Below are 16,674 nucleotides of genomic sequence, written 5' to 3' on the forward strand. Positions count from 1 at the left end.
ATTTATAGCCAAGTTGAGTTTCGTGTGTATATACCTCCAAAACAAAACAGGTTGGGAAACTTTTTTTTTTAATTACTGTGTATGCAACACAAAACAGCCCTTATACTGCTAACTGTTATATTTATCAGAGTAATGACTCAGAAAAAAAATATTTTCTATAGGCACTCCTATGGGGATTTTTGAAAATTACACATTAAAAACACATCTACCCTTTTTTTGTGTTGGAATATTTTAGAGGAAGTTATCATATCTTGTTTGAATGTAAAAATTCTAAAAAGAAAAAACGTTTATAGAATAAGATAATAATTTTTAAAAAGTTAATAAAATGTTTGAAGTAAAATATCTTTTAGCTTACAACTAGAAAAATGACCAGTCTCCATAAAATCCTATTTTGACTTGCAGAGATGTACAGCACACACTTTCATACAAACACACATAATACTCAGACCTATAATATACAACCCCCCTCTGGCACCCCAACACCATTTTCTCTCTATTCTTCCCCACCCTTCACTGGCCAGGCTACACTAGACATCTCTCCCTAATCAGCAGCCTCGTCTTGCTCTGAGTGGTTGCCATAGTAATATGCTGGCTGGTCGACATGGCAACCGCTCTGAGGTCCACTATTAAATGAAGAAGAGTGGAGGGAGGGATCGGCTGAATGGAGTTGGGACATAGAGAGAGACGAAGGAAGAACGGTAAAGACAGCATGAGACAGAGATAGACTGTCCAGGATGGGGGGAGGGGATTATGGGTGGGGTAGGTGTTTGGGTGGGGGTTAGGAAACATGAAATGTACCGATGGGAGGGGGGCTTAGAAAATGAGTTGAAGTAAAGGCAGAGGGAAATGAAGGGGTGACAGGAGATAACAGTGCTACTTGAGCTACCTATTGCATTGTGTGGCATTAAAAGCTTTTGATATGTGTCGCAAAAATGCCATTAACCTAATGCATGACGTCATTTACTTAATGCCTTACACTTAGAACTGTATTAACATGAAAAATGCATGTTCAGCACGTCTCAGTCTAGATAAAAGATCATAAACTAATACCATGCTTTAAGAGCTACTTACCATACTATTGTTGGCCCACATGAGACATGTCTCAAAAATCATATAAAATCATGTTTATAACGAATTGGGGTTTGTGTGATTTATGATAGGCAAAACGATTTACAAAGCTTAAATACCCACTCCAATAAAAGTTTTGTTTATAGTGTTTTTAACATGTTCTTGAGTCACTTATTTTCATGAAAAAATACATAAAAAAGTTTAGCTTAAAAGCGCATTTCTGATGATTTCTTTATTCAAATTGTTTTGTTTTCCTTGTCTAAGCTGGCATCTGGCTTAAAACTCTACGGCTGGATAGCTCCAATGGTGCTCGCCTGTGCTAGAGTGGGTTGTGAAGGGCTGTAAGCTAGCAGGGGAGCGTGTGAACAGAAGTCCCATCGACAATTCAGAGGCAAACTTCTGATGAACCCCTGCCGCTCTAAAGAAACTATGTCAGTGAAAATGTCAGGTCTTTTGATTTTGCCTAAAAATGTCATAATCCTAATTAAAAGACCACTGGGAACGATTTTGCAATAGTTCAAAAGGGAGTGGGACTTTAAAAAGTGTCGCTTTAAGAGGTCATTCATTTCGATTTCTTGTGGTACCAAAGCAGAAGCTGTTAAAATGTATTTCCCAATCTCCTCATTCCGTATCAAAACCATTAAAAAAAGTGCAAAAAAGCTCTGGCATCTTCTAACTGGTAAATTTCAAACAAAATGGGATGTTTGTAAAAAGGCTGGACAATTTCAAACTACACCACAGGTCCAACAGAATCTAAAAACATTCTGTCAATCTCAGCACAAAGTAAAGATTCACACGGACACGCCTTTCATCGAATACCTTAACATCATTTTACCCTGACGGATCTGTCCTTTCCACCTGCCTCCATGTCCCCTTTTGATCTATCCTCTCACTCACTTTTTCTTCACCCACTGTATGTGACCTCTGCAGCTGTTGCTGTGCATGTCTTCCTTCTGATTTTTTTTCCAATTCCTGAATAGAAATCTCTGTCTTTCTCAGTCCGAAAGTATGATTTTAATGAATGAAATACCATTTCGTCAAGATGCCTCTACAGCAGTGACACAAAATAGCATTTGTTGCCTTCTGTGTAAAATTCCTCCATGAATTGGAGCCCTCTCTTTTCTCCCTGGAGCATCTTATGAAAGCTAGCTAATTGCATGTCCACATTGGCCCGTCAGTCCCTGCTTCCCCAGTGCACCATTCAGAGGCAATTAAAGTGAGCTTAAACAGAGTAAGAAAGTGCGTCATCCTCTTAATGCAATTAAAGAAGTGTGCCCACAAACAAGCAGTAGTCTGAAACACAAAAACAGAAATACACTATGAAAATAAAAAAGACATTTTTGAAAAAGGTTTATCAATCTGGCACGGCAACACCTTGGCTTGGTTGCATCATGTAGGAGTTTCACAGCCAAAGGTTTTAATGCATACTTTTAGTTATTGAGACTTTCAAATTCAAACAAAAAATCACTGAGTTCTTTTTGTTTGGAAAAACTATAGCCACCCATTTTAGTTGAACGTTAACAGCACGATGTATTAGGAGATAAATATGCAGCATATGCACACCTATTTGAAGTCTGTAAAACATGCTTTGCTTTTGTGCCACAAGTGTGTAATAAAAAGACTGACTGAAAAATGCCCCCTCTGTCTGAATACAAGCGAAAGAGAATAAAACGGTAAGTTCAAGTATGTTGTGTAGTTAGAAAAGGAATCACATTTTCTAAGTCAATGTGCTTTTTTTTCTTTTTTATTTTTTTTTTTGCAGGTGGTTAAGAACAGGTTTAATCTAATAAACGACATAAAGAAAGCACACAAAAAGACAAACGGTGCTTTAGCTCAGGATGAAAGGCCTTTGCTCAGATACACATATTTTTTCTGAAGCAGTCATTCTTGAACACTTAGGAAGCCTCTAACAAAGATGGGCTTGAAGATTAGATAAAATCCACCAAGGCTTTATTATAAGATTACAAGCGTAAGTCACTCAGCGATGTAAAAAACTTCTTGTTGAGTAATTTATTCATTTATTTTTTATGTGCAGCTGCCCATTCATGTCCAGGTGACTTTCACTTCCATTTCCATTTCATCTATCAAGCTATTTATTCATTTTGTAATATGCTGTAAAAAGATCATTTTAAATAAAAAATAGGTCAGAGCAAATAACTTTAACTCTGTGTCACAGCTGTTTCTCCTTAGACAGGCACAGTATATCTATATTTGTATATGATATACAATGTTATATTGAATAGCATATTATATTAGCATAGTTTCAAAACATTCAAACTTACACAAAAAAGTATTACATCATATACCTTTAATATTATGTCTAATACAAAGCTTTGCCTCATTTGCTCAATGATAACTTTGCATAGCCGCTGCACAATCATAAGTGGGCTTACAGAAGTCACAGTCGGCTCGACTCGCGCCTTTGACTGTCCCCACAACCACGGCTGGATGAAGCTCGTTTGCTGGACTTTTATATATGTAGTTGTAGATTTAGATAAGTTAATTCTTCTCTAAGATTTCTGGTAAATCGCCTGTCCGTCCTGGGGGAGGATCCCTCCTTCATGTGGGCACCCCTGAGGTTTCTTCGTTTTTTCCGGAATCCGTTTTTTTTGGGAGTTTTTCCTTACCGCGAAGGGGGGTCTAAGGGCAGGGATGCCAGTATAGCTTAGTCAGTTTGTTAGTTTATTTTAGTATTTTTCTATTGAACTCTTTGTATTCGTGATCCTTTTGATTTCATGTTTTACTTCGAAGCCCATCGAGACGACTGTTGTTGTGATTTTGGGCTATACAAATAAAATTGAATTGAATTGAATTGAATTGAATTGAATTGAATTGAATTGAATTGAATTGAATTGAATTGAATTGAATTGAATTGAATTGAATTGAACAGTCTGGACCTGAAGGCTCCATAAAGACTTTTGATCTGTGATTAAATTTGATATGTCTAAGTTTAACTTCAGTGTCTTTCAAGTAGCAACATGTCTGGAAACAAATCTATATCAACTGACTTTGGATCGGAGTACACAATGACAAAAGAAGAATTTAAGCTTTTACTGGATGGTAAGAAATACTGACTTGTGTACCCAAGAATCTAACAACCTCACAAAAACAATTTTTACTTAGACATTTTCAAGCACTTAACCAAGAATCTGCTGACTCTGACTCAGTCTTTGCACGCTAATCACTATATTTGTGATATGATGAAATTCAGCTGTAAAGATTGTATAAGTAGATATTTCCCATTCTCTAATATAAACATAGATACTGTCTTGTATTTTGCCATTTGAGCTGGTCAAATATACAAAGAGGTTAGTACACGCAATAACTATAAAATTTAAACAGAGTGCAGCTCATGATATAATGTAGTTTTTTCTGTTAAAGAATAATAGCATTTATAAGTATTTGCAGGGTGTTTTAGTAAAATGTATTTACTTTTTAATTTCTATATATTACTTACACTCCTAAAACAAAAAAAATGAGATAAAGATATATAGATGAGAGCATATTATGAAAAAAATAGCCTATTTAAATAAGATAATTTCCCTTTTTTTAACTGTCAGTGAGCAGGACAGGCAACACTGCAACTGGGATTACATCTTTATGGGAGGGGGGGGTTGATTACAGTTTTCTTCAATTAGTATCTAACAGTCTTGGTCATACAATTATAAATCTTACCATTTTGCTGTAAGACATATCTTTTACATTATCTTTGTCTGCTGAATCCCAATAAACTCAGTGACCTCTTCTCTGCAATAAAACACATTTTCATTCAACATTGTCACCAAATAGGTTGTGTTTGGAGCAAACTATTAATTACAACTGGGCCATGTTTGTAGAAGGGGAATGCATGCCAATAACGGCTAAATATGTAATTTATTTGGGAGAAATCGAATTAAAGAAATAGATTGGAGGGAGGGCCTGAGAGTTTGACAGTAAAAACCAAAAGTGTCCAATTCAAGTCCTTTAGGACTGTTGTCCTGCTTCTTTTCAATCTTCCCCTGCTTTTGCTAGTTCTCAATGGTAAGACCCACATCTCAGGTAATTAGTAACAGGTAAGACAAGGAAACCTAAGAGAAAAAAACGTGAAGGACACTTAGGACTGAGATTAGACATCACTGCATAAACAAAGAGTAGCGTTTAAACCTGCCTCTTCCAAATTCATAAACAGTTTACAGCTTTTGTCCTGTTCTTCTTGCCCTGGTGGAGATTCAGCGACAATTGAATGGGTTACAGTTCAAGCTTCCTGGCATTTAACGTTAGTCCTTCATGCTGCATGCAAGACTTTGAAAAATTTTAAAAATAGTATTATTCTTTTGCATGTTAATTGAATAGTTTTAAGTATTAAAAGCACATAGATTTCCACATCACATGTTGTTTACTATGATTTTTTCCTTATTTCCATTTGTAATGTGTACCTTTATAGAAAACATTTAACGCAAATCTGGAAATAGTTCAAATATATTTTCATACTTAAACCTCTCAGTTTTGAACTGTTCTGTAAAAACAAACGCATAATTTAATCACAACGTAATACAAGTTTGTGTTCATAAGGTTGCAAAGAAGTATTGCAAATTACACTAGCAGTATAGGAACAAATTAGAGACCCTAAATGATTTTTAAATCAGAACAAAAACAACAACGAAGCTTAAACAATTGGGGGTTTTTATTTATATTTTCTGCATAAGAGACAAGGTATGGTACTTTTTGAGCAAAAAATAACAGCAATTAAAACTAGTAGCAGTTAAAAAAAACTATACAAAATATGTTTATGATTTTTTGAGTGCTATAGAACATTACATAAAACAGACTAAATAGTTTAAAAGTGTTTGTTAAAAGGGTTTGTGCTGGTTTAAACTCTTTCCCAGAAATGCACCGCTCTCATTCAAAAATGGTCAGTTAGGGAGCAGATACACAACACGTGCCGACTATTCATAGCTGCTTTACAGTGGAGTACTTGACTTCGGAGGGGGGCTTTTTCGATCCCTGTTATTTGACAGTCACCATCACTGCCTATTCTTTCACCAAATGTAAAGTCCAACTGCCCTCCAAATATCTCCCAATTATAAAAGGTCCTTGAGTTGCTGTTTTGCCCCCTCTCCAGCTTCTGTCTGATTACTGAGTGTGGGGTGAGCTGCACAGGCAATCAGCCGCAAAGCACAGAGGACCAAGAGGACTGGGGGGAAAAAAATCAAATCCAAAACACGGCAAAAAAATAAACTAAAGGGAGACTACCGGACCGCAATTACAGGCCATCCAGCCAGGCCTGTGCTCCAGCACTCAAGAGCTGCCGTGATTTCCGACAGAAAAGGTTATTAGTTTTTATTGGAGGAAATAGATGCTGGGTGGCTTTAAATGGCACAGTAATGCGGTAGGAGGGGAGGGGGGGCGTTAGGGACTGAGCAGGGTGGCTGCAGGGAGCCCTCCTGACCTAGGACTCCCCAGAGACCCATTGCACTGCCAGAGAGACACACAAAAACCATCACACAATCCCCTTCCCCCAGTCCTCATGCCCTACAACTCATGCTTGAACTCCAGGGTTGCGACGTGCTCTTTGGCCTTGAACTCAAGCTGGACCCCCACTCCTCTTTCCTCCTTAGATATGAACAATGTTACTTGTCGTTTCATCGCCTCATTCTGCTCCTTACGCCTGCCAAAATAAAGCAATGATATCGAAAACTAGTCCCACTGTCACAGTTTTGATAAAGGATTAAAGAAATGCTTTCCTTGAATTGAAAAACATATTTATTTTAAACTTCAGTATGTCTGCTATCAGTGTATGTGATTTTGAAAAAAAACATTAGCGGTGAGGGGGGCAGCTGCGTGTTCCATAGTCGACTGACAAAACAGCAAATTTCCTGTCACAAGCATGCGAGCCAACAACTGCAGAAAGAGAAGTATACGGCCATATTTGCCTTTGTGCAGGACTGCCGGTGTGTGTATTTTGCTGTGTGTGCTGTTATTTCAGACTGTGTAAGCTATGATCTGCCTGCATCAGATGAAGTGCTCTTCACAAGTGTTGGCAATGTCAGTGTCCATTGATAGGCACTAATCAAAAACATATGCTTTTGTCAGCCAGAAGAAACCTTTGAATGATCTAACCATCTTTCCACAAGCATCATACAACATTTCAATCCCTTAAATATGTAAAATGCATTTACAGAATGAGGCCGTGAGTGAAAATGCATGACTGTATGTCAAAATAAATAATATGCTAATGATATCTTTTGTCAGAACATACATCCATGTTCATCTTCATTGTGCTTGCCGCCCATGCTCCTGTCCTAATCTATATTCAGTGCAGGTAGGCTCCAGCACGGACCTGCAGCTCAGTAACTAATGGAGGGGCTGATGGGGGCCTGATGACGACCACTGGGCCATTTGTACACACACAAACACACACACAGTACACATATACAAACACAAACAATACAGCCATTTCCAGCTGCAGCTGCACACAGCCAGTAGCTAAGCAAGTTAATTACATTGGCCATTTAATACTGGCAATTTTTTTTCTTTTGAGCACAGAGGTTGCAATTTGATAAATTTGATCATCTTTCTGAGTAAGTGAATAACAATTGCAGTGCAAGACATCACTTCTTTCTATGCTTTTTTTCCCCACTGCAGCCAGTAGTTTTAAGATTTCTGGTTTTTATTAACCTTAAACACTGTCCTGCAAATTTTTTCCAACAAACTATTGTTCTTTAAGTAATATGCAATGTAAAAAATGAGAAAAATATTAGTGTCATACAAGGGTCTGTGGAAGTCACCTCTTTATTGAGTATGCTGACCTTTTTTATGGAAGCCACATCTGCTCTGGAGTAATGTTATCAATTGTATGAAGATTGAAGGCCATGAATATATTTAAAGGCAAATGTTTTAAACATAAGATATGCACTACATACATTTAAAGTTTTTTATGTATTTACTAGAGGATGCATTTTAAGCTTTAGTATTTATATTGTGAAAATTTAACACATTTTTTGTGCAAAAATGTTCTCAATTGGTTTTCAAAAACTAAAAGTCAAAACTTAAAAAAAAACATGATCAGAAAGAGATTCTGAGTAAAATTTTGTTGATTCTGAGGATGAGGCACCTAAACAAAGTTGCGAGCATGAGGAGCACTATTTGAAATGATTTTAATGAAGGTAAAAGAAAAAAAAACGAATAACATTTTTATGGATAACTCTCTAAACAAGTCTGATGTTATTTCTATCCTTTGTAGTTTATTTAAGATTTTTTTTTTTCAATTTAGATTTTTTTCCCCCTACATTTCTGTATGGGAGTATCTAAGTCAGACAAATAATCTAGGAACATTCCAATTTCTTCTGGCTTTGAGCTAAGTTTATAACAAGTCTTGCAAAATATTATTAACTTTAATGCAAAGTAAACAAATATATGAATTTCAGATGCCAGGTTAATTCCAAATCATGATTAAACATTAAGTTAATTTTTTGTTTTTTTATTAGTTGCATTGTAAAAAGAAAAAACTACTTTCTCAATTCATGTTGCATTTTAACTTCAAATTGATCAGAGCACATACAGTAGGTAATATAAAGAATAAAGATTAAAAAAATAAATGAAGATAGCAGCTACAATCAGTGCAATAGGTTTGAGTAAAATTAACTGCCACAAACTTGGTTACTTGGTATTTTGAACACATAAATTCAAGGCAACATGTCATCCTTCAAATACAGTAAAAAGTTGGGTTTCACTAATGTTTATAATTACACAAAAAAATGTCTTTTAACTAAAGTTTTCAGTAAAAACTTTCATTCCTGAGGAAAGTTGGGTTGTGATTAGGGCTTTAGAGATATACTTTTAACTTTGACAAAGTATTTCTGCTTCTGAAAGGTTACACAAAGCAAAAATACAAATTTGGGTAGAACTTGTTTCTAAAACCTGGCACCATCTGCAAACTTTACAACCAATTATTTATAATTTAACCACCTCAGTTATGAAACATTCTTCACCTGGATCTCAGTTCCCTGAGTATTTCTCAATCAACATACCCACAATGCCACATTTTAATCAAGAAAGGTCTGACTTTCACTGGTTAAAAATTTTGACAATTACATATCAAACTACATTTGCCATTAAATGGGAATTCCTTTGATTTGCTGAAAAAGATTGAGTAATTAATTTGATTTAAAAGTGTAACATTTGAAAGCGCTACTATATTTAATCTTAAACCCACACACTTGTCTTAAATGTTGATTTTTTGATTTTCTGATTATTATTTTTTGTTCTGCATAAAAAATACTAGAAGCTAAAATTAAACACACCTGTCAAAAAAATGAATCCTACTGACACCCCCCCCCTTCAGGGAACATCTAGCACCTGAACAGTGATCCAGCAAAACCACAAAAACTTTTGAAGGAGGTCTTGTGGAGCTAAAGTGTTTGTCAAGTCTGAACATTTTCTTAGACTTGACTTTTAGCAGGAATCTGCAGAATGTGAAAAGGCTGAATTTCGTTCCATACCTGCTAATTTATGTACCTGAAACTTTTTTTTACATTTGCTCTTTATATTCTGGTTTGTTCTCCTATGTCACCATGTAATATGGATCTCCTTTAGTAAACCCCTCCCTCCTCTGGTGTTTCTCTGTCTCTGCTGAGCTTGGGGCAAAGAGCTGACAGCCACTGACCTAGGAGACTTTGAGGTTTCCAGGGAAAAAGGTAATGGGCCCAACCCCAGAACACACTCTCACTCTTTGCACATGCGGAGCTGCCGGCAACTTTGATCCAGTAGCCCCCACTTTGGTCTCCTGACGCCTGGTGAGGAAATTCATAGGAACAACTGGAAGAGGCCTGTGTTTATTCAGCTCCTTTAATGAGGAGGGAGATGGATTATCGGGGGCCTAAATCTCCCCAAAAAAACACAGGGAAAGAAAACTGCTGCTCGTTCCAGATGTTGCTCTACCAGGAGTCACTCCAAAAGAATCTGAGAGAGCGCCATGGTTTTACTGTGCAGATGGGGAAAACTAGTGGTCAGCTGGTGAATTTCCTTGCTTTTTCTCTGTTCCTCTGTCTGGCCAGATGTGGAAGCTGGCAAGTCCTCTTTGGGTGAGTGAAGAAAAGAATAACTGCCCAGGTGAGGTGTGAAAAGCTTGAGGCTCCAAGAGGGAGTTTGCACACATGTGCTTTGTTGAAACCAAGACTATCAGATGTAAAATATATGCTGCCTTGAAGCGAAAAAGAAACTTCAGGTAATACATGTACTTTCTATGTGAAGCTTCTCTGCAACAAATAACAGCAAAAAGGCAGTATAGCATCAGAAAAACAGGGTCTATTTGAACAAAAACAGATCAAATTACATGTAAAATCAGCATATAACCACATGTTAAGGACTGATAAAGAGGCTTCAGTATTTATGCCACTTTACCCAGCAGTGCTAAGAAGACTCAGGTTCTGAGTCAGGCTCTTGACCTCTTTGCCAGAAGACTGCCCAGATCAATAAGTGTCTCTATTGTCAAATCATTTAGAAGAGGATTAATAGTCACAGATCCTCACACAGAGAGGACAGAGGTCAGTGTAAGCTGTTCATTTACATGTGATTGTGAGACAGCAGGTCTGTAGTGAAGCCCAGGTCACACATATTGTTTAAGCCTCACTCTTAATGTGGCAATGGGAAATCAGTCCATGCCTTAATTTGCACAAGCGGATCATCCTTTCTTGCTCACTGAGAGGCAACCTTTTGACTTCCATCCTGAAGCCAGTTTGAAAACAAAAACAACTGGAGACAGGTCAGTTCAACAAGTAACCACAAGGGAGGTGTTATACAAGCAATGCAGTCTGACTTACTAGCTGATAATTAATAAAATAAACTGATTTATGAATCATTCCGGATTGTGGTTGACTGAATGCACCTAAATGCAGGCAATTCGAAACAAAGAGGCCAAGGTGACTAAAAATAGTTTAAGTACCACGGATGGCTTTCTTAATCCCATAGCACTGAAGATGTTGCTGGCGATGCCTAACACTTGACACTTGCTCTTTGACATACTGTAACTCTTTGACCATTTACACAATCACCGTGAACCATTTCATTCTGATACTGGAAATAGCAGGTTGCATTTTGGCATTGCACCAATATGCAACTTGTCACTGATGTGATATGGCGTTTCATGGCAGCCATTAATTGAACAAACGCAAAGATACCTGAGCAGATGTATTCAGAAGTTGAGTAAGCGACCCTGCATTTTACAACTGCACGGTTGCAATCCTAACTTAGCGGTCCTGACTGAGCACAACTGCGCGCTCGCTGCGCGAGCTGATGTAAGGTTTGGCACCTTGTTAAATATGGACCACTTATTTGTCATTTACATTTGTCAATTACAAAAAGAAAATTGTCTTACATTGTTCCAGTCAGGGCAGGTCCCAGCATCCCCATTACCCCAAAAGGGATATAGTGGCTTAGGAAAATGGATGGATGGACGGGCTTACATTGTTAATTAAGGCATACAACCATAATGTTATCTTAATGACAAAATAAATAAAAACACAGAATTTTTGTAATTTACTGATTTCTTTATCAATACAATACAGTAATAGACATAGGTTTGAAACTTATCTGAAGACATTATTGGTTTGATGTTTTTTCTGGTAGAAGATTTCTTGAAGGTTTGCTCCGTCGAGTAAGTTGGCAGTTTCATCTGAAAGTTTTCTTACAGGTCTTGTCTTCACTCTCACATTTCCTGTTAAGTCTTAATGGCGTTCCAGGCAGTGGAAATAGCAGAGGGATAGTGCTTTGATATCTTTTTATGGTCTTTCTCAGCTTTTTAAACATCAGACAGATTACTTTTTAGATCCTCAATCAATAGTCTAGAGAAGCCTACATTTGTTAAGTGTTACCACAAGTTTTGAAGGGAGAATTAATCAAACTCTGTCTTGTCATCACCTGACTTTGTGACAAATTTTCGCCGTCCTTTCTTGCTCCAATTAATCACATAACATGTCTTAACTCCTGTCAAATGTGCCCTTGTGAATTGACCATGTTTTCTGTTTGTTACTAGTTGTTTTTTTATTGAAAATGTTGGAATTCATAAATTATTAAAAATAATGTTTTGGCAACTGCTTAAATTTCATAAAAAGCAGTTTTCGTAAATCCACGTCTGTATGTAGAGCTGTAATCATAGAGAAGGCTGCAAATAATTCATTTTAAGTCATTTTAAAAAAAGAAATAAGAGAAAAGATTGGATGACTCACTAACCACAAATGAACAAGTCATAAATGTTTTATGACTTATGACAAGTTTTTATTTACACAGATGTTTATTTGATGTATTAATATTGACATGTTTTAACTTATTGTTTTTTCAAATAAGGGATGAACGCATTCATGCATGTGTGTCCCATGAATTCATTTAGTCAAATCATTTTATCATTGCCTTATTTATTTTTGTCTGCAGAGGTTTGTAACTTTCTGTGCAAAGGAAAATTAAAAAGTGAAGCATGCACTCACCAAATGTGCAACAGGAGAAGTGTTGTTGGCTTCCACAATCCTGCAAAACACAAAAAAAGCAATCATATTCAGTCCTTAAGAAAATAAGAATTTAAAACTACAGAATTTCATGAGTTTATTAGTAACTATTCACCTTTGGAAAACATTTTTTCTGCCCAAAGGCTATGTAAAAATTGGCACAAAATCTTACGTCTAAAAGGATAAAACATGAATTATGTAGGTAATCACAGGAAGCCATTATACTGTTACTTTGCACTCATTTTTGACTGTAGGCTCTGCACTGTTTATTGTGGACTTATAACAACTTATGGGTGAAAAAGGACACTCTGCAAACACATTTAGCATTAAATGCATAAAAGCTCCCTTGAAAAACATCCCTTTCTCAGAAAAAAGGATAAATGTAAATCTAATACTCTTCTTTCATACATCAATGGCAATCTCATTTAGAACACTTTCATATAGCAGCTCAGACAAAAAGTAGACTCCCGCACATTATCCCTTACTCATCCAAATGTCACTTTCCATTTTAAATCACTATTCTCCATAAACATCAACCCCTTTACCAAGCTCCAGAAAACAATCTATGATTTATCTGATAAGGTTGCTATATGTGGACGGCACACAAAAAACACTGCCAAGTCAACTGCAAGCTCTTTTATTATTTTATACGCCATTACAAACACTAGGGTTGTAAAATGAAATAGAACCTTTTTTTCTTTTAGTTTCTGCTTTTGACTGATGTGAATGAAACATGTTGCCTTATCATAATTATAAAATCAGAGACAAATCATTCAAGCACATACATTACGCCAGTGGTAACTGCTCAGACATAACATTTGGTGAAATGTTTCGTGAAAAAAAAAAAAAAAACGTACATTTTCAGAAGCATAAAAATTAAATTCAACACATCCCAAATTCTTATGTAACAGAAACCTTGTTTGGTTGATTCTTGTATGGAGGTACAATTGTAAACAATCAAGATGGCCGCCATTAGTGCTTTGGAATACAGTACAGTCTGAGTTGACAGTGTGTAAAGTGCCACGCTGTCATTTTTACATTTTGTTGCTCTGTTTGGTTTCAAGTCGGTTTACCTGATCTTGTAAAATGATGATAAGAATAACTAAAAGCCAAATTCCTCTATTAATAAACAAATGTATTAATAACAATTGACAAGTGAAAACAGTGTCAGCATTTAAGCCAATATTTTTATTGTGAACATATTAACCAATGATGATCAAATAACCTTCTCACTCCTGCCTTTAGACAAGGTAAAGGCCTCCATTCCCCTGACGTCAGGTCAGTAAGTAAGCTTGTATTTTTGGATGGTTGCTGCCGACTGTGTATGTACTTTAATAAGTGGGTTGCAGGTCAGGCAGATTTATAGGCCCACGATGGGGTGGAGGGTCCAGAATCCCTTGGCCTCCAGCTTTCCTCTGTGCCATTACGCCAGAGTGAGATATAGTGGGATATTGATCCCAATGCCACTTCATTTCGCAATAACTATTACACGATATTCTCTAAGGCTGCGCGTGTCTCCTGATTTATGCTGCCTTGCTATTTACATTAACAGTAAGTGTTTTTCTATACGGACTGAGGAGGGTCGAACAGCCACATAAATGGACGCGCAAACAGTCACATGCTATTCCACGCCTGTTTTTGCTGCCTTTGTTTTTATTTATTTTTTGTAATAGTAGCTGGGTGGCTTATTAAACACCGCCTGCTAGGTGCAAAACAGGTGAACAGCTTTCATGCATTCATTACAACAACACAATTACCCAAAAGTATATTTTATTTACTGCAGGTTATTTAAAATACCTGTTCTATCACATTCACCCTTCATGATGCTTGTGCACTACTGTTTTATGGAATTTTTGTCATGACATCACTGCTTTCAGCACAGTTTTAGTCAGCATAAAGAGTGCAATTAAAATAATCACATCCAAGCACAAAAATAAAAAACACAATTTGCGGGAAACTGTAATTTGCATAGTTATAAGATGTTATATTTAACACATTTAACAGCTTTATAGAACATTAACCACATTGAAGTGAGCAGCCCTTCAGGCTACGAAAACAACATCTTCAAAGCGGTGTTACTACATGCGTTCTTCACTGATATAAATTTAATTGAATGCTGCTGATTTGCAGATTAGGTCAAACGAAGGAAATTGTTGTCATGGTTGGAACAATTAGGAAAAGCATCCCGCGCCCCAAGATCTGACACCATCACCTGCTGCACGCTGAAGAGCTGAGTCTTTGCCAAAGTGGCTTCCCTTGCAGTGCCAAGCTGCCACTGAGTGTTTGTTTACACACAGAGCAAAGCTGTGTCAATGCCAGAGGAGCAGGCGTGCAGGGGGAGGATGGGCGGTAGAAACAGCCAGTATAATGCTGACATTCCCACATGCAGCCCCCACGGGGCTGTCACCGCTACATTATGCCGCTACAAAAAAAGCAACAAAAAAAAACAAAAGGACTAATGACCCTTAATTGCTTTGGAGATGTTTAAAATCAGATGAGTGTCACATCAGCTGGAGTATGTAAATCAAATCCCCCTCCTTGTTCCTCCTCCCAGTCAGCTGCTTTAACTAACTCCCCTGGCACAATCAAGTCTTTTTCTCATGAGGGGGCAGGGCAGCTTAGCAGGCTCGCTGCCAAGTGAGGAGAGCTGGCAAGTATGTCAATGTGGAGACACTTGTTGCTACTGCCTGTTACACCAGCGCTTGCTGGAAACGAGTGGTCCGCCTGTGGGAAGCAGGTGGGCACACTATAGCATTCACGTGCCTGCATGTTAAACATGGCAACAGAAAGGCCACGTGCCTTGCTTTCAGCTTCTAAAGCAGGCCAATATGTTTTGCGTGTCCCATTCATCAAGAGGCCCATTTGTATTTTTTATCTGTGTTGAATCAAAAGGATTGGGACTTGTCTTTGCCTGTTTTATTGTGTCTAAACATAGCTGCGACAGTGACAGTTTGCTTTGAGTATGCTTAAAAGCATTGTATTTTATATCCACTGGCACAATCCATAGATTATTAGGATGGCTGTAAAACAGTTGCTACTTAAAAAAAAAAAAACAACCTTCTCAAACGTTATGGGAAGGACGTGTTTGCCATATCTCTTCATATTTAATTGTGTTGTATTTTAATATATGCACATTTTTTATATTATTGTATACTTTAACTGCCAAAACCTAATAAAAGGGTAATTTTACATTGCATTTCAAACTTTCTCGTTTTTATTAAAACAGCCTGGAGGAGACGGTCTAACCAAATAATAGCAACTGCTGAAATTAATCAAGTGTAATCTCAGGAGCTACCCCGCAGCCAAGGCAGCCGTCTGACACCCATGACCTACTGAGAAGTGAGCAGTGTCCTCCTATGCCCTTGATGTCCCAATGCGCCCACTACACCCATTAACATCAAGCCCTAATGCATTTCCTGTACCTGCATGCTCTTATACTGTATGGAGTGTCTGATGATTTAAAGACGGCAACAAACCTGTCCCATTTTCAGAGTGACATTATTGATAGGCTGTCACTTCACATTGTAGGTAACAGCTAATAGCTGTTTTATGGTGCACATGTCAAAGCTGATGTGTACAGTTTTAATGTTTCTCACTGTGTTGCTGTGCTTTATTGACTGTAATGATTTCTTCAAGATCGTTGTCGCACTTTTGTTTGAACGAATTCTGTCACATTGGAAAGTTTGTAAATCCCTATAGAAACATTTTATCTGGCCAAACTCGATATAACTGAAGGTTGTCTGTAAAGCCAACTATAAAAGTGTAGAAATTAAGTTGTGCAAATTGTGTTTCCATTATATTCAGATTTTATTTGTTAACATTCATCACAGTGCATGAAAGGCAAGCTTTGCAGAAAGACTAACAAGTCCTCTTCACCCTTCCGCTCATTATCCACTCCAGTGTTTTCTCCCTATGAACCTGCACCCCCACTTGTCATGGACTAGCCTGCATATTTGCATGAATAGAGACCCAGATAGCATGTGTTTATGAGTTAGTTCAGGCAACAAATGTGTGTGCTACTTATGTCCAGATCTCAGCAGACCCCAAGTTGTTGGGCATTAATCAGAGCACCTGCTCAGAGAGCAACCTGTGTCAGTGGCTCGCTTGTGTCCCCAACACTTTACGGGCG

General features: G+C 37.4%; 1 long non-coding RNA gene across 1 annotated transcript in view; it reads right to left on the bottom strand.

The window, feature by feature from the left end:
* The window catches only part of LOC111947148, a 58,390-nt gene that overhangs the window by 31,935 nt on the left and 9,781 nt on the right, over nt 1-16,674 (bottom strand). Inside the window, exon 2 of the long non-coding RNA XR_002872968.1 lies at nt 12,528-12,567. This is a non-coding gene — a long non-coding RNA (uncharacterized LOC111947148). The remainder of the gene's footprint in view (nt 1-12,527; nt 12,568-16,674) is intronic.

The sequence above is a fragment of the Oryzias latipes genome, chromosome 3 (genome assembly GCF_002234675.1).
Source record: "Oryzias latipes chromosome 3, ASM223467v1".
Taxonomy (NCBI): domain Eukaryota; kingdom Metazoa; phylum Chordata; class Actinopteri; order Beloniformes; family Adrianichthyidae; genus Oryzias; species Oryzias latipes.